This window comes from Protopterus annectens, chromosome 6.part0 (genome assembly GCF_019279795.1).
Source record: "Protopterus annectens isolate FY-2018-M chromosome 6.part0, PAN1.0, whole genome shotgun sequence".
NCBI classification, from domain to species: Eukaryota; Metazoa; Chordata; order Ceratodontiformes; family Protopteridae; genus Protopterus; species Protopterus annectens.
The window spans coordinates 568,873,627-568,898,674 of NC_056737.1; positions in this window are offsets into that span (position 1 = coordinate 568,873,627).

Sequence of the window (25,048 nt, forward strand, 5' to 3'; positions counted from 1 at the left end):
GAGCAGTGATGACTTGTTCCCTAGATATAAGGGGAAGGGGGCAGGTACTGGGGATGTCCTGATTTACTGATGGAGGACAGAGGGGTAAAGTTTTCACTAAATCTGTCAGCCAGCAAATTTGCTATATCTACGGCATTTGTATATGTGGTGTCCTTGACCACTAGTTACGAACAGATCTGGGTGCTTCCTTCGAGGTTGTGAACATATGCGAATAAGGCCTTATGATTGTCTTTAGTAGATGTGGCCAATTTGGACTCGATGTTTGCTTTGCAGGATTTCACTAGTGCTCTTATTTGCTTGTTCAGGCTAAGGAGACATTGCTTCCAATTGGGCACTTGCTCCTTTTTGGTCTTGGACAGCATTTTTTTTTCCTTTTGTTATAGAGTTTATTTATTATAGATGTTCACCAGACAGGTTTACTCTTCCTTGTGGAGGATAATTTCGTCCTCTGCTTAATTGGATATCAGTTTAGAAGGAGTCCACTCTTGTGTTAGTTGTTTGTATAAGTGGAGGGCAGGCGGCACCATAATTTGTAATTGAGGAAGTTATTAGACAGATTATCCTTGAAAATCTTTGGATTTGTACTGTATCTTTTGCACAGAGGAAGAGTAATCCAGCATTTATTAACAGCTGCAGAATATAGGACAGCACTAAATTATTTATTTTATGAGTTTATGCAAGGAACTTAACAAAGGATCTGAGCAGTCTGTGTGGGGAGTACCAATAAATTACTTATTTCTAGGTGGAGAGTACCAATTAATTACTTATTTCTAGGTGAAAAGTACCCAGTAATTACTTATTTATAGGTGGGGAGCACCCAGTAATTATTTATTTCTAGGAAGAGAGTGCCAAGTAATTGCTTATTTCTATGTGGAGAGTTCCAATTAATTACTAATTTCTAGGTGGAGAGTTCCAATTAATTACTAATTTCAAGGTAGAGAGTGCACAGTAATTACATATTTCACTAGAGGATTTTTATCTGGATGGTGAAGAACACTGTGAAACAGTCTGAGTTGGCTGTAGTTTAGGAAATGTTGACATTTCATGTAGTTAAACTGAGAAAGTGCTAATCAATGATGAGTGCTAATGGGTAGGTTGGTTGGAAATTTTGCAGTTTTGTTATAACGCTGTTCCAATTTCTGCAGAAGGGCTGAGTTGATACTAATGAGTACAGTGAAGCATAAGAAGCAACTAGTAGAAGGAAATCTGATGCTGTGAAATGAGAGATGCCATGAATGGGAGACACAGTTTCATGTGGGTCTTTTTTGATTATCCCCAGGATTTAATAAAATGTGTGTAGGCACAGTGTACAGCCTACATGAAATGTATCCCTGTACATGGCCACAGTTCCCCTTCGGCAGTGTGCCATGCATATTAATGATGAGGGAAAGCCAAGGAACATGGATACTGAATCAGTGTAGGGAGAAGTATAGCAGCTACCCATGGCTGCAGATGAGTCTGAGTCTCCCTGTAATGTTCCCCGCCACTGTTGTAGTGTTGTGAAGTGTGTCAACTTTATAATATGTCATTGTTATGAAGTTTTAATTTTTTTTTTAATTTTAACTGCATGTTTGGACTGCGCAGGGTGGAGCACAGCAATGCCAAGCTGTGCTTGCATATAGACAGCTGACACCTGCCAGACATCTAAAAATCTTAACCTGATTTAGTTAATTATAATAATTATACTTTGTTTCTTTTTTTGTTTTTTCAACTGCTGTTTGAGCAGCGTGAAACACAGTAGAGCTGAGCGGAGCTTATATATACATAGCCGACACCTGCTGGACATCTAAAATTAGAAACCAGATGTAATTAATTATTTATTTATAGATGTGTTTAAGCATGTTTTCACAGTGCTGTGCTCAACAATGCTAAGAGGTAGTCTAGTAGTATACATGGAGGTATACTAGTTTTCATAACATCCAACTAGCTACGTGGGTCGAGTTACGGTCTTGCATGTAGTAGGTCCTGGGTTTGAGCCTACAACAGGCAGAATATGTCTGAAAATGAATGCACTATTTCTTCTGTAATTTCATTAAACTATTGTAAATTTTGGCACTGCTGCACTTTGCTAAGCAGCGCTCATTTATGCTAAGCAGTTCATAAACATGTTAATATCTACCAATGTTTGCATGGTGCTAAGCCTCGCTAAAACCAAGGTTCTGTAAGTTTTCATGCTGCTTGGCTTCACATAGCTGGTTTGCAAGCTGCTAAGTGATGTGGCACTTTTTTGAATGCTTTGAATGATGTGTAAGGGCAGGTAAACAACCTATATTAAGCTGAATAGGTGGTAAGTCTGCATTATTCATTGGAGTTCAGTCAACTGTTGGTATGGCTGGTGGTGCTGGCAAAGGTGTGTGCTTTCGGGTGCAGAGGAGGGGTATTTAGGAGTGCAGGGTCATGGTTGGGTTTGGAGTGTAAGATGGAGGGCTGGGACCATTTGGCCAGGGAACTAACCAGTGTTACTGGTATCCCCCGCACAGATGAGCAGTGTCGTACAAGTATGATGATCTGAAAAGGAGAAAGAGGGTAACCTTGGACATCTGGGCCCAAGAAGTAAGAGCAGGGAATGGGCCATAAATAGTAAGTAATTTTACCTCTGTTTTACCAGTATGCAAGCTGAATGCCTGTAAAGCTGGTATGCATAATGGTGTGCTTCTCTCCCAACAGCTGCAGCTGAGAGGTCTCGCAATGTCAAGTCCCATGCCAGTCAACTGGAGAGGTTACACCATGAGTGTGGTAAGCACAGATCTAGTATGCTAACTGTAGTGCAATAAGCAAGAAAGAGTAAAGCATTTACTGCAATAAAGTATAAACAAGAAAAACTGTAGTGCAATAAATGGTCAAGTAGAACTGCAGTGCAATAAATGGGCAATTAGAGGTGTAGTGCAATACAGGAACAATAACAACTGATGTTCAATAAACAATAAACAATACAAATAACAGTAAGTAAAATGGTGTTCAGCAGGATTGTGTTGTTGTGACCCTTGCAGTGGAGCTGTAATGCATTGATTGTCTATGGTAATGTTGCTGCAGTCAGTTGTAACACTGTAATAGCTGTAGAAAAAAAACTAATGGCCTGCAAACTGTATTGCTTAACTCTTAGTACTGTCCAAGGCTGTCTCCAGGCCAATATTGGTCACATAATGATCTCTGTTCCTCCTACTTCAGGTAATAAAGATATATGGGTGAGGTAAACCACTCCATGGGCAGATATTGTGTGTGCACTTCACAGATATTTCAAAGCAATAACAATACAAAATGTTCACCAACATTGTTGATACTACAATAAAGCTGTTTTAATATATGCAGTATGGTTGTATTCCATGCATGTGTGTTGTACTGTCAGTGCAGTCAATTATAACACTGTAATAGTTCTAGAATGTGAAACGAATGTCCTGTAATTTGCATTGCTGAACCCATAGTATGGTTCAAGGTTATCTCCAGCACACTATCAGTCACATAATGCTCACATTTTCTCTCTCCCCAGGAACAAAAGGTATATGAGTGAGGTAGCCCATGTTATGAGCAGATATTGTGTTTCGATTTCACAGAGTTTTAAAATCAGTAAGAATAACATGTTCACCAGCATTCTTGATTCATAAATAAATCTGTGTACTTCCAGTATGGCTGTATCGCTTGCATGTCTTTAGTAAGTTGCTGCAGTCAGTTATTACATTATTTGCAGATGTCCCCTGCAGTCAGAGCTGTTGGGTTCTGTTCCCATGTCTGGCAGCTAAGGCATAACGGCTGTCTAGTTTATGAACTGTACACAAACATGCCTCTCAAGTGTCATGATTTCTCATACTGTAATTGATATTGCATAATCCGTCTGTCATGGGATTAATACAGAAATGATTACCTGGAATGCAAAGTATTACCAAATCTGCTTACAGAACACCTTGGTAGTTATATAAGTCCACATGATGTGCAAGTGTTCTTTCTAGTTGTATACCTGCATTTGTTATTGCTTGGCCCATACTGTCCCATGAAACAGCTTGAGAGGTATGTACATGCTACATCACCTGTAGGAGAGGTGTAGTCACTGTACACAAAACTGACAATAGACACCTGTAGAGTTAATATGGACACTGTTTTCAGAGATATAATCTGAAATGTCACTAATGGACTGTTTTCCTCTCTCACCTCACCCCTTATCTGCATGTATTTAATATTGTTATGTATTATTATGGTTTGTTATTAACATATATTGTTAAAATAACTATATTTTGAGAAATGTGTTTTATTATTGTTATGTGTTTTTATGGTTTGATATTGACATATCTTGTTAAATTAACTGTTTTGCTGGCTTTATGCAGTTTATTATTGTTATATGTTATTATCCTTTCATATTACCATATCTTGTTAAGTTAACCATGTGGTTGCCCTTATGCTTTAACTCTTACTGGCATGCTGTTAACACACTGACTGCTGTGTTACTTCATGTTGTGTCATACATAAGATACATTGCTATGTATTTGGGTTAATTAATATGATGTTCCATGCTGTTAATACTAACAATGATTTGTTCATAACTAACCTCAACTTGTTGCTATACCTCAATTACCATAGCATGTCAAGGTAGGCCATTTCCGGCTGATCCCCCTATCTTGCCTCAGATGGCCATGGCACCGGTTCCCAGGGCATCTGGGACCCAGACTAGTGGTGCCCCTTCTGATCCCCCTACAATACCTGTGGCATCGGGTTGTGCTGCCCCATGGGATGGGGCCGGGCCTCCCTCTGGGAGTGGTAGCAGAGGGAGAGCTGTCACCTGGGCTGAGCTGCTGGTCATAATGTGCAGGTTTGTCCATCATTGCAAAGACTGCTACCTGTGCTGGATTTAGGGCATGCTGGCCAATCTGGTGGGGCAGCCTCACCTCGGTACCCAATCTCCAGTACTGCCACCCCTGGGGCAGTGAAAGAGCAGTGCTGCCAGTTCCATGGGTGGGGATGTGAGTCATGCTGCTACCATCTGGAGGCACGTGGGACTTGAATTTTACAACACCCTCCCTATCCGACGTGTTCACTCCCTCATGTGTCACACATTGTCGCCGTCTACTGTCTTGTCTTTCATGTCTGTTTGTAAATGCATCCTCACCTACCCAACTTACCTCCCCCACAAATACTTATGTCCCTTCCCCAGCATTCCACTCTCACCTTAAAAAAAAATGGGCACCTGTCCTAAAAAAAAAAAAAAAAAATTTCCCATACATAACTCTCTATTTCACACACGTGTCCACTGTACACATGTAATTTGGTCCAATTGGGTTGACAATGCAGTTATGTTGTCCTCACCATTCTCTCTGGGGTTTGCGAGTCTAAATTCATCTACAAATTCTGTCAAAGTGCACAGATGTTGTTGTACAAGAAATGGATAGCTATGGTTCTTTCCTACACCCTTCATGCTCATCCCTCCTTACCTTTCACTATGCTTTTCCCCCTACTTGCCCCCATTTCACCACTTTCTTATCTCCTCTTTTCCTTTTCTTTATATACTTTTAGTGCTGTACTACATGACGCACTGTGTTGCGCAGCTTTGCTAAGCTGAGGTAAATACAGCTATAATGACTATATGTGTTTATAACATTGTAAGGCACATGTTCAAAATAAACACCTCTGCTATGTTTCAAACTCATCAGAGCTGCAGCACACTGCATTAACCTGCCATGCCACGCAACTCTTACTTAAACAACGTGGTTTAAATAAAACATAGTAATTGACAATTACAGTCATTAGGCATGTTTCAGCAGAGCTGTGCTCCACGCCGCACCACACAAACTAGAATAAAAGTAATGGAAATAATGTGAATGCATCTTGGACTCTAGTGCAATAGTACACCACTATACAGCCAAAAAATGATAATAGATGTAACTGAGGCCTATGATAGCAGGTAAATGTGCCCTTTTATCAGCAACATGTAGAAAGTCACCTGCTAAGGCATTAATGGCAAAATACATGTTCAACTGGGACTCTCGTGCAGAAATACATCCATATAAAGCCATGCACATACTGATGGATGTAGAAAATGCTTGTCACAGCCTGTATGTGTGCACATATATCTTGCAAATATACCTGCTATAGCAGTGACTCAGTCGCTCAGTCTGTTAAATGCCTTGCATAAAATACATTTTGCCACCTACAGTTCTGGGTTCAAATCCAGTGCTGTGTTGCATTACAATTACTTTACTGTTTAGACAGCAATTAATGAATGACTCATGCACTCTTTATCCACACAAAGCATTACAAATTAAATAACTGCTTTTCAGTGCTGTAAATCACAGGCCTGCAGGTAGGGACACACTTCACATATCCGTATAGCATTACTGCATGTCACCTAATACTCTGTTATCGACACAGTTGCCTAACATATGTACCTTAAACACATGCCTTAGTTGGAGTATAAAGAGTACCCTTACCCTGGCTCTGCCTCTACAACAAGGCTGAGACAGCTGACATAGATACACCTACAGCTTGTTGTCCTCCAAAGTGTTCACACTCTCTGCCTATGTCTATTACCTGCAGCAGCAGCTGCAGCCTGTAGTACACAGAGCTCTGTATAAAGGTTTTTGTTACAGATCTACCCTCTCTGATGATGTAGTCTCTCCACCCCAGTAATGTCCATCTAGATAGCTAAGAAAGGGGCCCTGGTCTACATGAAGGCCTTATATATTGCACAGTGGTTGCATGCCATTGGCAATTCAGCTGTTTTGGCTGCAATTAGCATATCAAAACCACAGATTGGTTTAGAGGCAATTACCTGCTAATGAGAAGCATGTTAAAACTGCAAGCAGCTGGCTATGGGGAAACATTCTGTATGAGATTTTCCTCACACAGAGCATGCCTTCTGCAAAACATTACTAGTAGCACAATTCAACAGAGGAGTACTGCACTCCACCAGGTATGTAACTGCTTTTTGTGTATAACAGGATGCAGATGGGAGGATGGAGGTATGGGGAATAGGGATTACAGTAGTAAGCCTGTCTTAGACCTGTGGTAATGATGTCATTGATATCCTGCTGTCTTACACCTACTGAGGATGTACAATATCAAGGTTGCATTATATTTTGTCATTGTGGCACACTGGTGTTGTTAGATTGTCCCTTTACAGTAGTTGTAATAGCACACTGCTATGTGTCTAGCACTGGTCTTATGATGTGTTATTAGGTGGTTGGTCTTAGGGGACACACCACAGTAGACTGGAGTGTTGGGTGTATGATCATATAGCAGAATCTCTCATGGTACACAGGGGAAGTAGCTCAGTATTGATACTATCTCGGTTGTATCCGCACATTTAGTATGTTGTCACACTGTGGGGTGACATGTGTGAGCAGTGGATAGTGCCAGCCATTTTGTCCTTGCTGTATCTGTACATAGTGGACTTCCATGTATCTGATCCTGTAATGTGTTCCCCTTGTGTTGTCTTTCAGGAATAATGCACCATAGGCACCATGCCCCCTTCTCAGATGTGGAGAATGAAATAATACTTGAAGGACTAAGGCAATATCTTCACATCCTGCTATCCAGGGGGAGGCATAACAGGGAACAGTAGGCTGCATTGTGGGCAAACCTTGTCTGGGATGTGAATTCGGGTAGCCACCAGGCTAGGACATATGAGCAGGTTTGACACCGAACAATAGACATAATGAATTCTGTACAATGAAGGACAGCTGATGTAGCAAGGGTTTGTGCCATCAGTGGTGGAGATCCTGCAGCAGAGCAACCACTCTTAGCCACTGAGGAATTCCTGGTGAATCTAGGAACACACAACAGCTCCCAGGCATCCATCACACTATACATCATGGAGGTGGGTGCCACAGTGTCCACAGCAGAAGAGCATGCAGGCAAGTTTACTGTGATCACCATTCAAATACTGTAGCAATCATTGTATCAGGCTGTACATACATTTATGTGGGTGTCAGGTCTGTCTGCTTTAGGGAGGCATGGGGTTTATGGTCAGATGTACATTCATACACAAAATGTCACCAATAAATCAAGTAACAGTAACTACTGTACAAGTGAGATATGTGCAACATGCAGTGGCACTGACAGTAACTCCACCCTCAACTTTTTACAGGTCCGTCAGGTGTTGTCCAAGGCCATGGTCTTGCTGCTGGTAAGTGTGATACTGTTTTGTTATAGAACATATATATGCTAATAAAGTTGTGGGCCAGAATAATGCCCTATGTACACTTACGTTTGTCTGTAAGCAGAGTAGAATGTTCGGTTTTTAGAGTGGGTAATCACAGGAGTGTAGTTGAATTAACAAACACTTTTGCAGTTATAGTTCAGAGTGAATAAGCCTCCAAACTAGCTATCTATATCAAGCAAAGCTTCTCATTAACACGTTTAGACAAATCTTGATGATTGGATGGGAAATAGGAAATTCACCCCGGGGATCACCTCTGTGGCCCTGCGTGACAGTGGTACAGGAAAATAATTTTCTTGGGTGGCAAAAGCCAGGGTACCTTTTAGGCTGGGCTTGTATAGGCCCCAGGGCCAATAGCCTAGTACCTACCTATGAACCTATGGTTTACATGAGGCAATTAATCCGACATGTCGTTTAAAACCCAAAGGTTGATGGTACCTACCTTAGGCATTGCAACCTGTATTTGTGTATATAGGATCATAGAATCATAGGAGGTTACTAGGCTAATGGCCCTTACAAGATTAGCCAAAAGTTTATCCCCAAAAAGAAACCTCTGCCAGTACCTGCCACCCATGTCAATGACAGAAACAGGTGGAACCCCTGGGACAAATTTGTGGTTTCTCATCCACTTATCAAGGTTGCTCTTGAACAGGGTCAGCAAGGAACTCTGTTTGATATGTATGGGAAGCCTATTCCTCTGGGAGACAAACCTGTCTCTCCAGCAGGTTTTGCTGATGTCACATATTAGATTTAGGCCTTTCAAGTGGGTAATGCTTGAGGAGTTAGACTTACAGATATGGAGCATCTCTAGTAGGGCAGGGTTTGAGATTACCTTGTAGGCAGCACACAGATGACCTCTGAGCAACCTGTATGATATCGAGTAGAGTAATAGTGATTTGAGCCTGTCTGCATAGGGCAGGTATTGGGGGCCATGGATTCTCTTTGTGAGGTATTTCAGTGCCCTTTCCAGTTGGTGCAGATATTTGGAAAGGTAAATGCCATATTGGGCATTATACTCAATTATTAGTCTAATGAAGGAGGAGTATAGAGGGGTAATAACCTCCTTTTTTCTGGATGCAATCCCTTTATATATGAAATGAACCAAGTAAAAGGCTTTTCTAACCACTGCCGCTACATGATGGTCAAATGTGAGATTGTTAACCTGAGCACCCAGGTCTCTCACCACAGGTTATGTGTTTAGGGGGTTGCGATTGATGTGGTAATCAGTAGTGGCTGTGGTTTTGCCAAATGGTATGATGATACATTTTTTTTGTGTGTTTAGCTCGAGGCCATGGCTTTGGCACCAGTCAAAAGTTGCTGTGAGATCCTCTAACCAATATGTTAACATTATCTGGGGAGTCAATGACAGCACCCAACTTGTGTCATCTGCAAACTTGGTTAGCCACAAGCCTTTTGTGCTTGCCTGGACCTCTAAGAAGTAGATGCCAAACAGTAGAGGTCCTAGGACAGATCCCTGGGAAACTCCACTAGTGACAGGTCTGCCATCAGAGGTGGATGCTCCTATTTTGACCTTGAGGGTCCTGTCAGTGAGCCAGTTGGCCACTCACATGATGAGATAGGAATTTACACCAAGTTGTGTTAACTTTTCAATGATGTCTGAGTGGGGCATTGTGTCAAAGGCCTTGGCCAAGTCAATGTAAGCTGTATGTACTGACTTTCCTTCTTCCAGGGCCTTGGTGACAGTCTCAAAGAAGTCAACCAGGTTCAATAGGCAAGATCTTCCCTTCATGAATCTGAACTGGGTGGTATCAAGTGCTTGGAGATTGCCTACATCCTAGTTTATGAGATCCATAATAATATGGTCCATGGCTTTACAGATCAGACTTGTCAAGCCAATGAGGTGATAGTTTCCAGAGTCAGTAGTGGCACTACCTTTGTACAAGGGGATGGCAGTTGCAGTTCTCCACTCTACTGGGATAAAGCCTGTACTAAGGCTGTGGTTGAATAGGGTGCACAATGGCAAAGCCAGTTCTTTTTGGAGATGGTGCAGAATACAGTCTGGGAAAATATCAAGTTCCATGGAAGCTGTGTTCTTTGCCTTGGATATGGCCTTTAACATTTGATCTATGGAGATGTGAGATGCAGGACAATTATCAGGATGTCTAAAGGGCCTTTGGGAGGGTGAAGTTTGTGCTGAACATATCTGCTAGCAGGTTGGCTAAGTCAACAGAATCAGTGTAGCTGATACTGTTAAGTACTAATTCAGAACAAACCTGGGCTTTGCCATGGAGGTTCCTGACCTAACTGAAGAAGGATTTGTGGTTTCCCTTTGTTTTGGAGGCCAGTTTCAAACATAAATGGCTTTGGAGCTTTACACTAGTGATATACTTTGCTCGTTGAGGCTAAGGAAGGAGTTTATCCACTTTGGAATTTGTTCCTTTTTGCTCTTGGACAACAATTTCTTCCTTTTGCATTAAAGATAAGCATACTGGGTTTTATGTGTTGGTTTATCAAGTATAGTTTCATACTGAATAACTAAAAGGTAAATTGTACTGGTCAAGTTTCACTGGATTTACCTGATGTGCTTGTTATACAGGGCTGAGTTGAATGTGTATTTTGTTGTGAGGAAGTCTGTTGTGCATGAAAGCAGAGATGAGAAGATGTGAGACTGGTAATGCAGTTGTTGATCCTCATTATTATGACTGTTGGTGGATTTTCCATGCATAATAGTGCAGGTAGTAATGTACTGCTTTTGTCTTGATTTTCACAGGTGGCTGGGGGTAGGGGGTTGGAGTATCTCTCTCTCTCCCACACAACCTGATGTCAGTGTCTCTTTGGACTCTGATGATGATGGTGACAACCATGAGGCACAGGTGGGGTTGTCAAGAGCTGAATCTGTCCCAGAGGTTGACATCCCTCTTTTTCCCCCATTGTCACCACACACAGTCAGTATGCCCCCACATACCCAACCCCCCCAGGCCACAGATATTGGACAGTCAGAGGGTGGAGACATTGCAGAGGACAGTGTGGCAACTATGACTTCAGTGAGTGTAGACACTGGCCATAGCCAGAGAGCTGGCAAGGTCCCACACAGTAGGACTGACAGGGGTACTTGTAGGAGACCTGCTGTCCGTCCATCACCTGTTGCAGGTGTCACATCACGGTTCACTCAGCGCAAGTTTTGGGCTGCCATGGAGGCACAGGCACATTCTGAATGGAACACCAGACATATGCTTTGGGTTATGGTTGCAGCACAGTCTGACATCCTTGACTGCCTCCATCACATTGGGGACACCCTGGTTCGATTCACTGATGCAGTGGAAAGATGGTGGGCTGAGACAGTGTCTGTGCTGGAACATCTGGTTGGAGTTGGGCATCAGACCTATGGATGTAGGTCAGCAACACCATCTGCTGAGAATCCACATGGCCGTGCACAGCCATGTTCCCATATGGCAGTACATCCAGCACTACAGAGGGGAATGTGCTGTGGCAGGCCATGGGCTCATGCTCCTGGGTGTTCCTGTGGGGGATATGGTCCCAGCAGACAGCAGTCACTATCAAGTACTAGCACCACATCTAATCTTGGGCATGATGATGCCAGTGCAACTCCTGGTAGAGCCAGTTCCTGTGTTCAGGGCCAGAGATGGTGAACTGTCAACTCTACCATGTATGGTCCACAGCTGTCCAACATACATATGTGTACGGCTAGCACTGAGCTTGACTGTACACACACACACAACACACACACACACACACACACACACACACACACACACACACACACACACACACACACACACACACACACACACACACACACACACACACACACACACACACACACACACACACAAACTCCCCAAACAAACACACACACTCACACACCAGTGTCACATCTACAAATATCCTGTGTCCAGTTCAGACAGTTGGCCGACATCAGTTATGCTTGTCGTGTTCTGCATCCCATTGTGTAACCTGCACGATGTGTGTCACAGCAGATTTATGCTTTACATGCATGGGGGGGGCCTGTTTCATGTAGGGTGTACTGTCTGTGTTACATAGCAGTCTCCCAAGTATCTGCTATATATACCACGTTGATGGTGTAGGTGCATAGAACACATGAAATATATGTAACTCCTGTCATAGTAACGCAGGAAGTACACAGTGGGATCTGACACCTCCCTGCATGGGGACATACACATCCCCTTCAAAGCAATTAGGAGACCATCTACATGTGTAAAGTCATGACACGGACTCCATACGACATGTTATCTACACTGTGTATTGGTGTACCATGACACCTGTGTAGCTGCTACATTTGTATGATATGCCTGTGTGGTGACATGGCAAGGGTTCCATTGCACACAATGATAGCTGTGCTGGCTGCCACATTCAGTATAGCACTGACAGTCTCAGATTTACACCCAAAACCAATTGATATAGGTGGTAAAACAATTAATGCATCCCCACATCCTAACGACAGTGGCCGTCAAAGAGTACAATAATGTGTGTCCATACCTTCATGTGTAATGGCTCAAGTGTGTGCGGTGTGCAGACACTACAATATTGCCCCCAGTTAGTAGCACATCAGTCCCAACATGTGATATACATACTCAGAGGTGAAAAGTGGGCACACAGACCTGGCCATACAGGTTTACACCTAATGTTCTCAGATCACCATGTCTTTACAGTGGTATGGCAGGAATCATATGACATTGCAGAGGCCCCAGCCACCAGTAGATGATATATTCATAACATCCACATTGTGTTCCCTCAGCATTCCAATATCTGAGTGCAATGGCCATTTGCTGATGTACCTTTTCAAGTTGTATTGGCACTGGCACACAACAGTATAGTCCCCTCACAAGGTCACATTACATATTCAGTATGTGCTCACTGCTGATTATCTGCAATGAGTGTCATTGCCACCTGTGGCATATAGACTACTCAAAGGTGATCTGTGCCTTGCATACAGGGCAAGGTGTGATCCTGCTGGAGTGCATATGCTGCCTATCTGCAGGAAACATAGGACATGGCTGACTCACTGTAAGGACAATGACCTAGTATGTGACGGTAGTACTAAATGCTTGTGGAAGACATTTGTCTACCAGACTTAAACATACCATTGAAACAGACCCTGCCTAATGGTACACAAAGTACTTCAGTGCACTTCAACACATGCCATCTGTATGACTGGCTGGGTGACTGACATCTCAACATACAGTGTCTGCCTGAGTCCCTCTTGGTCTGAGGCAATATGTGCTGATCCTGTTCTGAGGGTATACAGATGTCTCTGATTATAAGGGCTGTATGGCCATTATGCTAGTTAAGGTCACATGCCCTGTGGCTCTGTAACATGTTTTAAAATGCTGTAACAGCCTCACACACAAACATGGCCACATTTAGACTAGCACCACTTCCACTCACTGCATACAGGACACACCAAGGTACACATGTAGTGTATGTTGGCTGTATAAAGATTAGAACACTTACCTATGTACTGATACACACTACATATCACAGTACCCAATGCACACAACATACCTCATGTCTGCTAGCACTATCAGTTTAGAACATATAATACTTGTTGATATCAGTAGCCCTTGTGGTCAGTCATTTGGGGGTCCACATCACCAACTACAAATAATATAATACTAAACCTTACCTATATTATCAAACGTATGCCATATGGATATACACACAGACACACAGACACACACACACACACACACACACACACACACACACACACACACACACACACACACACACACACACACACACACACACACACACACAAGTTGAGCTGCTTGAGATTAGAACCCATACCTACCTAGTCTTATACTCTATAGCTCATAGCACATATTGCACATGCCATAGCTTTTGTCTGATGTTAGACTGTCAGCCGGCCTTGTAGAGGGGGCAGATTGGAAACTGGCAGCTAGTTACAGGGCCAAAATGTGCATAACCATTGCAGGTGGATAGCCCATGAGGGCAGGTCCATTGTGTTGCAGAGGATACACACACACACACACACACACACACACACACACACACACACACACACACACACACACACACACACAGTCACACACACCAAGTTGGCTGGAGTGAGATTAGAACCCCTACCTGTCTAGTCTTATACACTATAGCTCACAGTACTTATCGCACATGCCATGGCTTTGTCTAACATTAGACTGCCAGCCGGCAGTCTTAAGGTGGATGACATCATCAGGCCTTGTTGGGGGTCACTTTGGAAGCCAGCAGCTAGTTACAGGGCTAAAAGGTGAATAACCATTGCAGGTGGATAGCCGATGAGGGCATGTTCGTTGTGTTGCAGGAGTATATATATGCACACATACCTACACACATTATATACTGTTGCTCCTTTAGTTTGGCTCCTGTGAGAAACTCTAAGGATATGTGAGTACAGATTTACTCACCATTCATAGGGTATGTGGGACAATACATACATTCACACATATATCTGTCTATAAAAGGGATGCCTCTACAAATGTAGCTGTGTGTGTATGATCTGTATATGTGTTATGTAGGTATATGTGGAGAGTGTATGTATCATTGTAATATATATAGCTCTCTCTCTCTCTCTATATATATATATATATATATATATATATATATATATATATATATATATATATATATATATATATATATATATATATCGGTATAGATCTATTTGTCAGTACATAGTGATAGATATACTAATCATGTGAGAGAGATAGGGACAGACAAATATGTATACGTATATGTCTGTATGTACAGACATATTTATACATTTCAGGCCATTTTGATGAGACAACAGAATTGTGCTAATTTTAGCAAAGTGTAGGAGCATGCCCAGTGGGACTGTCAGTACTTACAAGGTGACTCTAGGCTAGACCTACCTGTACTCCAGTCAAGATTTTATGTGTTGCAGTCATTTCCAGCTGCACCTGTTTCTGCAGTACTGCACTTCCCTGAAATTGTGCATGGCATTCCCCAGCTGTCTGCTGTGTTACTCCACACACAAACTGACAGTTGCATACGTCTCAACTGTACAGATTTTCGCAGAATGTCAAGAAGTTTGTCTCATTTTTCTGGTCTATTCCTCATGCATTTGTGGTGTCCTGGTATATTATTGTATATTGATGTAGCTGAATAATACTAACTACAGACAAACATTTGAGTGTTGGACTTTATATCCTAAAGATATTCTGTAATAATGCAACTGGATTTCATGCTAGCAATTGTCTAGGTTAATCGCAACAATCTGTACTGTCTGTCTCTATTTTTGGGCTTTTGTCCCCATTCTTCCTGGCTTGGTCCAGATTTCTTGCACTAACAGATTGAGAGGTATGACAGTCTGTGGAAACATCAGCATACTAATACCTCACATGCAAAAGCTGTGCATACTTCCAGATTTGAACCATCAGCACCATTACCCATACTAACATCCCTAGCCCACTGAGCCACACAAGCTGCCAGACAGAGATGTGTTCTTCATCAACAGCATATATATGTATGTTGTTATCCATGTAATATGTGAGACATACACTGTGTGATAAGGTTCTATATCACAACCTTGTGATTGCCTGGCCTGCTGATATATCATTGCTGACTTACTGTTACAGTATTTGCATGGGAACACTAATGTGTTGGGGGTGGGGGAAGAAAAGCACAAGATCTGCTGGCAGATGCAGTAGTGCAAATATCATGTGACCCCACTGTTTAGCATCTCCCTTGACTGCTGTAGTGAATATTACAATCATGAGGCCTAGTGAATATTATGGAACACATACTATTGGACTGGTTATCTGTAGTCCCATGTGAATGTTACATCTCTCCCAATAGCCCACTATATTTGCTTACATACATGCAGCAGGTCCATACATATGATACCATATTATGGTACTCCTTAAAAGGGTTGTGTAGGTGAGTGACTTACCTTGTGAATGCAGCAGCTGGCAGAACTGTAGTTCAGGGCTGACTCTGTCTGATGCATGCAGTACACAGCCAATACATGATTAGGTGCAGATTGTCTGGGTTTCCTGACATCAGTTTTAATATATGTATGTGAGTTGGAGTAAGGTGTCAGTCCCTAGGGCCCTAGGTTGTCAGTGCATGTGCTATGCATTGTCTCTTAGCCAAACCCAGGGTGTACTGGGCACGCCTGTGTCTGCCTAAAGGGACATCATCAGGGGGTTCCACCTGTGAGTCCACCTGTGAGTGAGGCTGTGGTGACCTAGGCACTGGTGGTGGGCTTTGTATTCCTTCTGTTTGCTGATCCTGCTGCAACTTTTTCCGTAGAATCATATTGTGTAGCATGGCACATACTGTGAATATCTCTGCACATGTGGCTGGAGAATACTGCAAGGCTTCACCAGATATATTGAGGCAGTGGAATAATGACTTCAGAAGACCAAATACATGCTCTATGATGTTATTAATTTGTGCATGTGGTTCATTATGACATTCTTCCATAGGTGCGTGTGCATTTCTGATGGGTATCATCATCCACGGTTCCAGTGCATAGCCAGCATCCCCCAGTAAATGACTGTGTGGGATGTCCCCCCTAGCAAACATCTGGTACAGCTGTGATACATGCCAGATATGGGAGTCGTGATAACTGCCAGGGCTGCCAGCACACAGATTCATAATAGTGCCCTGGTCATTCCACACGACCTTGCAGTTGATGGAGTGGTACTTCTTGCAGTTAATGTGGATTCTACCCTCCTCACCGGGTGGTGCCTTGCTGTATACATGAGTGCAGTCTATGGCACCCAGTACCTCAGGGTAGTGTGTTAAACAGTAGAAGCATTGCATACTGCTGGCCCTTACCTCAAGGGTTAGGAGAAAAAATGTGCTCACTGGCATGTGGTAACATGGCATCCAGGAACTGGTGGAATACCCCGGATTCTGATGCCTGTCAGACCCCCATCATGTCCCCAGTTGGTCTTTGGAAAGTACTTGTGGCTATTATCCTAAGGGCTACAGATACCTTTGTTTCCACTGGGATGGGTTCCCCTCTGTTGGCTCTGGGTCTGAGTTGACAGTGGCAGTTCTCAGTGAGTTCTTGTAGTATGTTTCTGTCTACTCTGTAGTGCTCTATAATCTTCAGCTCATGTAGCACCTGGAAGGGTACCCTGGGCCTGAACACTGTTCTCCTTCTCTGCCTAGGTATATTGTCAGCAGCAGCAGCAGCACTGACTTTAGACTCTAACACATACAGATGTAGCAGACCTGCATCAGCCCTAGCATTCTCTTAGTTAAAATTCCCAAGTCTGTACTCCAATGGTGCAGAGTATGGGGGAATAATCAGATTGTTGGGTGTATTCATACTTTATAGTGCTCTGCTGTAGTTGCTGACTGTGTGATTGGCTACGTGTGATGTATTCCACTTGCCTAGTATATCATTAACATTATTTAATGGCCATAGTTCAAGTTAAACAGGGGTCAGAACTAATTAATATGTCATTGTTTAATGGCCATAGTTTAAGTTAAACAGGGGTCAAAACTAATTAATATGTCATTACCTTTTAGATATACTCAGCACTGCAGCACGCTGCACAAATATGCAGGTAAACAGAGCTTAGCACTTAGTGTACACCCCCCCCAAACTTCATGCTCAGCATGGTGGTGTGCCACACAAACATGTGGACACATGCACCCAAAATGTAAGCATAGCTTAGCACTTAATGTACACACCTCCCAGACTTCCAGCCTCAGCATGCTGGCACGCCACGCAAACAGGCACAGCTAAGCTCAAATCAGCTTAGAAATTATTAGACACACCCTCCCTTGATGTCATCTACCTGTTGTGTGGACACCAACATGGTTCTGTGCCTATACAGAGAGGATATGAGGACACGGATAACCATTTGTGCTATTCAGTAACTCCACCTCATTTGCATAGGGATCCATGGTCAGACCCTGGAAACAATATACCATTGCAGATACTCCATGTAGGGTCCTGTATTATATTTCTGTCACATAATATTACTTTTGTTTTTCCAATTTTTTTTTAATGAGACATGTTTGTATAATGCGGCATGCCAAGCAAACATGCACAGATTATTTAAAAAAAAATATTTTAACTTATTTCTTTTATTTTTTCAGACACACAGTGAATAGTTTTGCTCATATCTATATGTGCTATGTCATTTCTATCCATCTACCTACATTTTTACAGCCCCTTTTGTCTGTCTACATTCCTGTACACAGACGTTTTCCGTATACACTATGGACACTGATACAGTGTCTGCAGAGCTGCCTGTCTGCTTGCTGGATCTACCTGACTCATCTGCATGGTATTCATCTGCTTATAAGTTGATGTGCATGCCACGGATATTTCCACGTTGGCTTGTGCATGCTCACCACCCAGCTCTGTTTACTGAATCTAAAACCTGCTTACTTTCATGTAAGCAGCATGGCACAATGCCTACATGGAAAACGAGACTGTGTAGGCTTTATTAAACCCCCCCTACGTCTTGAATATGGATATTGAATTATATTTCATTATATATTGTGATACTGAGTAATTCTGTGTTAGACACTAACTTAAGTATAGTATTTTTAACAGATGACATGATAAATAGAGTCTTTAGTATGATTTTGGTATGAGATGTAGGAATTTTGTTTGGGTTGGGACTGGTTGATAAATGTTTCAAAAGAGGATGCATTTATTCGCAGTTGGTATGGTGCAGCTGATGGCATCAAGCCCAATTCCCTACTGATGTGTTTCTTAGCATATAGAGATGAGCAACAACATTAGTGTATAAGTTAAAAACATAAATCTCTTTTGCACAGCAGGGAAAAACCCTGCCAGTAAAAGAGTTCTCCATGGCATCAATTCTGCTCTGCTACCACAACCACATGGATGTCTGCACTAACCAGTGGGACCTTCCACATTAACAGATTCACTCATTACCATAGTATGTTAATGTCATTTGATCCATCAGTGTAATGAATTTAAAACTTTTATGGATTTCTGTGTGGCATGAAAACAGAGCAGGGACAACCTTATGCATAGATGAACTAGGCAACCAAGTAGGGTTCCATACATTTATGGGTATGGTATCTATCTGTTTATTTAGTTATGGGTGCAATTTTTCTTTGCTCTAAAACAATAAAGAAATAATGAAGTCAACCCACCCAAAAGAAAATGCACCCATGCCAGAGTATGTTGCTCTAGGAGATGCTCCACTTGATGTGACACTTTCAAGTCACCTTATGTTACGAGGTCATGAGACAGAGACCTCACAACATTCAAATGTATGTAAAGGTGTTTGTATGAAGTCTCTTTTTTTAGCATGAAATAAAATTAGGGACTTTCTACAGAGTTCAGCACATAGATAAGAAGAATGGTGTAGTGAGTTAAGTGTTATTGCTGGTTTTACACTGGAAGTGATCAAGCAGATATTTTTGGCAATATCTCAGGTTGTATGATTTGTGTGGACACTTGAGATGAAATGAATGTCTGTGAGATAAGTTCTATTATTATTTTTACAACTCAACAACCTTGGTAGTGATCAACCAAATATTTTTGGCAATATTTATCTGACTTTGTGATTTGTGGGGACCAACTTGGATTGTAATAGTTTAATTTGTTGCAATTTGTTTGTGTGGACTGTAGTGATGAAATAATATCACAAAACCATCATTCATTGTGGCTATGACTGCTTGATAGGGTTGAGGTTGACTGGATGAAATTATCTGACCCTTTTTGTCATTTTGCTCAGTTTATACAGTGACTATCTGGATTTGCAGGAACAGTGTGTACTTGTGAGAAGAAAGACAAGCTATGTAACTGGGTACCTGATATGCACAAACATAGTAAGCATAATTGTTGTGGTTGTCTTCTCCAGAGAAAAATGACTAACTGCCTGTTGCTATTTGCTTCTTCTTTTGGCTTTGCGAGACTAATGTTATTATGTGAAACAATGTGCAATATTATAATACATACAAATATTTACATATATACAAATATTTCAAGCATGGGTATTAATGCCCTTGTAGCCTTCTAATATACCACAACAGTTGTTCCCATAATAAGTGCCCAGGCTGTTCTTAAAAATATCTAAGCTAGTGCTTGCTTTAATGTAGTGTGGTAGTATGTTCCATGCATCAGCTGCTCTCTCAGAGAACCATTTAGTGCACTTCTCATGTCTTATACATGGGTTGTCTGATGATTCTCTATTACTTTTTTGATAACCCCAACCATTCCCAGAGGTAGCTGTGTCAAAATGCCTATATACCCAAATAACATCTACTCTTAAATATCTATAAAAGACACTGCATAAGTTCATATATTTCAGTGTTTCATAATAACTTAAATTTTCACATCCATGGATGCTCTTGGTATATTTCTGCTGTACTCTTTCAGGTTTACTCATGTTTGTTTTCTTATAGGGTTTTTATATTGTTATTCCATACTCAAAGTTTGTGTCTATTGCAATTAACAAACAATAACTTCATTATTTCTGATTTCCTAGACTTTATAAATCTTTTATACAACCCATAGTTCTAAAACTATCATTAACCAATTGGTTGATACAATTAGAAAAACTCAAAACTGGATCTGCCCCGTATACCTAGGTCCTTAAATGAATCTACAGTTTCAACCACTGTGTAATGCATTAAAAATTCACCTTTCAATTTATGTGTCCTATGCTTAGTTTTGATATATTTATCAGCCTATTATTCTCCTGTGCTCAAATGGTTAGTCAAGTTAATTTTCAGACATGCCGTATCTGTAACACATTTAATCAGTTTATCCAGTTTCAGGTCATCTGCATACAGACTGTAAATCACCTTAGATGAAAAAGATAGGTCTAAAAGATACAATCTAAACAAGTAACAGCCTAGAACAGAGCCCTGTTGGCCACCCTGACTGTAACCAAGAATTTCACATGTCCAATTGCTGTATGATACTTGCCATGTCCTATTTGTAAGCCATGCTGCTATTCATCTTATCAAGAGCAAATCAATACCTAGTTGTTGTAATTTATTGATCAGTGATTTGTGTATGACCCTGTCAAATGCTGAAGTTAAATCTATATAAATTATATGACAGTACAATGTTTCATTCATAGCTGTTATCATAATGTTACAGACTATCATGTCACATGTGGTAATAGATCTGTTTTCAACATATGCATGCTGATGCACGGTTTCAAGTCCCAGCCTTTCCAGTTCTGGCAATAACGTATCCAGTATTATCTTTGCCATTATTTTCCACAATATGAAAGTAAACATAAGGGTCTATATGACATGGGTATGTTCTACTCCTCTTTCCCTTAAAGGCAGGTTTAATAAGCGCATGTCCCCAAACTTGAGGAATATACCCATATTTATAGCGTCTATATTACCCAATCAAAAGTTTAGGTTAGTGAATACCTAAACGTTGACCTGGTAATATCGAAAAATTAAAACAGTGAATGGCCGATTTATCATAGGGAATGAATTCCCTTGCCTGCAAAAAAACCCCAATTTTAAATCAAAATAAAGTGGGGGCTTCGGCCCCCACACCACCCAATGTGGGGGGGTTGTGCCCCCCACACCCCCCTAACTAAATATACCAACTCTAAGATCACTTTACAGTGGGGAAAGGGGCAAAATCTGCATAATGGCCAAGGGAATTCCTTCCCTGTGTTAAATCGCTGTTTGCGGTTTTTTGCTTTCACTATTACCAGATTGACATTTAGGTATTTGCTAACCTAAACGTTCGATCAAGTAATAGGAACTCTATTTATATGACCTATTAAATAATAGATATAATGGTACTATAAATTCTTGCTGAGCTGTTCTCAAGTAATTATTACTTATCCTGTCTCCTCTCAGTGCTTTATTTGATCCAGTTTGCATAGTTCTTTTTCAATATACTCTATTTTGATTCCAGGATTTGAGATTACCTGAATATCAGTAGAACAACTTATTACCCCCTTTGTGGAGCCAAACTGTTTTGCATAAGATTTTGTAAATATATCTATAATCTGTTGTGCCTGAGAATAAATTTTAGAATTTACACACAAATTATCAGTTTGTATGTCTTTACTTCTTCCAGATCTTGTGTATCTATAAAATGGTTTCCTATTATGCTCAAAATTTTTATGTAAGTTTTCTTCAATTTTTTTTAACTTGTCTCACTGCTTAAATTGTTTGTCCAGCTTGGGTTTTTTTTTTTTCATTTTCTAAAGTTGTAGTTGGACCTCTTTTACATTTCTTACATTTTTTTTGTCTCTCACCTTAATCAGGTATAATGTGTGGTAACTGTTTGTCTGGAACAAAGGTCAAATACATTACATTGTCACATGATCATCATCTTTTATGACAATCAGACCTCCAAACTGTACATACAAGTAACTATAACTGCTTGTCGGGGGTTGTTTGGATGAAAGTTAATGCCCCTGTTGTTGGTTGCAAAGTTTAAAAGTCACCTCTTATTTATTTATTTTGTTTGAGAGATAGATGCATCAGCGAATACTAGGATGAGAACTTCTGGAGGCTGGTAGCCCCCAAATACCAGGGCACTGTATAATTGGATTTTGACATGGGTTTAGTAATCATTTCAGCCTTGAACCCAACCTAGTCTAAACCCAGCCCTGCTCATAGGTGTACACAGAAGCTCATTGTGCTTGTGTATGGGGGGAGGGGGTGATATCATTATTTATTTAATATTTCTCCCAAACCTCAGAGGTGACTATATCTTGTGTTTGGCTGGAGATAGTGCGGTCATTATTTCTTTAACTTTCCTCACAGATGTCATAGGAGTACACAGAGGTTCACTACAGCTTGTATAGGACCATGCTACCGTCTAGAAGTAACGTGTTGGAAACATTATTGTAATTACTTTTTCTTTCAATTTCTTCACAATCAAACAGCTGATGCATATAAGCACGACGTTTATATATGTTTGACAGCAAATATGTTGTTTATTTTTTTTTTGTTTTTCCCAGTCTGACATCAGAAAGGTACACAGAAAATGGCTGTCTCTTGCATGTGGGGTGAAGAGACATATGACAACAACAGTATGAAAATATGATTGTTGGCATTTCTGCCTTAATTCTAATCCCAGTTTAACACCAGACGGTGATGCACAAAAAGTGATTACCTATTCCCAGATATGATATATGTATTCTCAGAAGCATTTGTTTGCTCAATATATTGTGAACTGGTATTTGGTCAGATCTGAGCAATAAAACTTGGATACAACATATTTCTTCCTTGAAATAGAAAATTAAAAGTAAATTTTTTTTTCATATGAATAATTTTTGTTTAGTCCATCTTTAGATCAAAAAATTGGGAAAAAGTTCTAAAATATGAACCTCAAAACATTTATAATCCCATAGCTTCTGTGTGCCTAGCAGCCCCAAGACCCCCATATAAATTCAATTATTAGTTAGGGGGTTTTGAAAGAATGCAGGAAAAAGCAAAGCTGAAGAGGAAGACTGAATTTCTTTCCTTAATTGTGGTTTTCATTCAGGCCATCATTAGAAGAAAAGGTTGTTTAAAAAAACCTCTAAAATGCATCTCAGAGCATTTTGAAATCTCATAGCTTCTGGGGTCCTTGTAACTACCAGACCCTGGCTTAATGCAGATGTTTTCTACTGTTATCAGAGTACAATCTTGCTTAGATGATGAACAAATGAATAACTGCAGGAAAAAATGAAGAGCAAAATAAACTGTGAGTAAAAGGAAGAAAAAAGTAATCTGGATTGTGTGAGTAGGCCAGGATGTATTTGGGAGTGTGTGTGCTCAGCAGTGTATGCATGTGTGGTGGTGGTGGGGGGGGTTAATGGAGCCTTTTCATCTATAGATCCAATTTGCCTAAGGATGATCCTGCAACAGAGAACTGCAGGGAGCAACTGCTTATGAAGATTTGCCAAACACATCCTACCTTACAAAGTAGCTATTCTACCCATACTGTGTAGCACTGCTATGCCATAGTCTGCAGCACAGGTGTGCATTATGCACCACTGTGTACTGTACATGTTCATGCACCATTAAAAGAAACTGACATCCCTTAGTTTGCCACTTGTCATTACTGTGATTCATGAGTCTATGAGTCATAATAATGACAGGTAACATACTGAATATAGTGTGCAAAATGTACTTATGCATTTCACATATTATGTTTATTAATAGCTCAGCATGAGTGCAACACTTTGCATTTTAAAGATCACCTAGAGGATTGGAAATAACAGCTACCTTAAAATGTTTTCTAATGGCATTAAGTAGGCAGCTGTATAAAAAATAAGAATGTGAAAAGACGTGACAGCTAATTTTCACTTTTAAGAGGTACCAGCTAACATAAGGGAAGAAAGTAAGCAGAACACTGCATAAAGTAAATTGCTTAAATCACATGCAGACACTGCTGCAGTCCACTAAGAAAGTGGCTAGATAATTATCAGTGCACTGACCGGTAGTACAAGTGTGCCTCTGTAATTCGCAGTGTTGGAGTAAGTTTCTAGCACATCTACCACATAATTTGGCTCAGACTTCACTAAATCTGTATGGCAATAACTTCTTTATCATTAGGAAGATGAGAATTAAAATGGTGATAGTTTGGAAACTTGATAAATATAAACTCAACTCATCATTTTAGTTGCTATTTCACATAGAAAACACCGAAGAACAAGTGAGGTATGTATTTCAGTAATATTTATGAGATGTTAACTAGTTAGGAATGTGTGTTTTACATTGTCACCATTTTCGAATATGACCTTTGTAGGAAAAACAGTTTATAACACAATTAGTACAGTAAAAGGCTACATACAAAATATGTTTAGGTGTTATTTGCAAGTTAACATGCAACCCTTAAAACAGTACATAAACAACAATATGTGTTATTATATTGTAAGGTATCTAATTAAACACTGTGGCTCAGAACAGTATAAGTTTGTGACTCAAAGATAGGATATTAAAATTAGCTCAGTGTTTCAC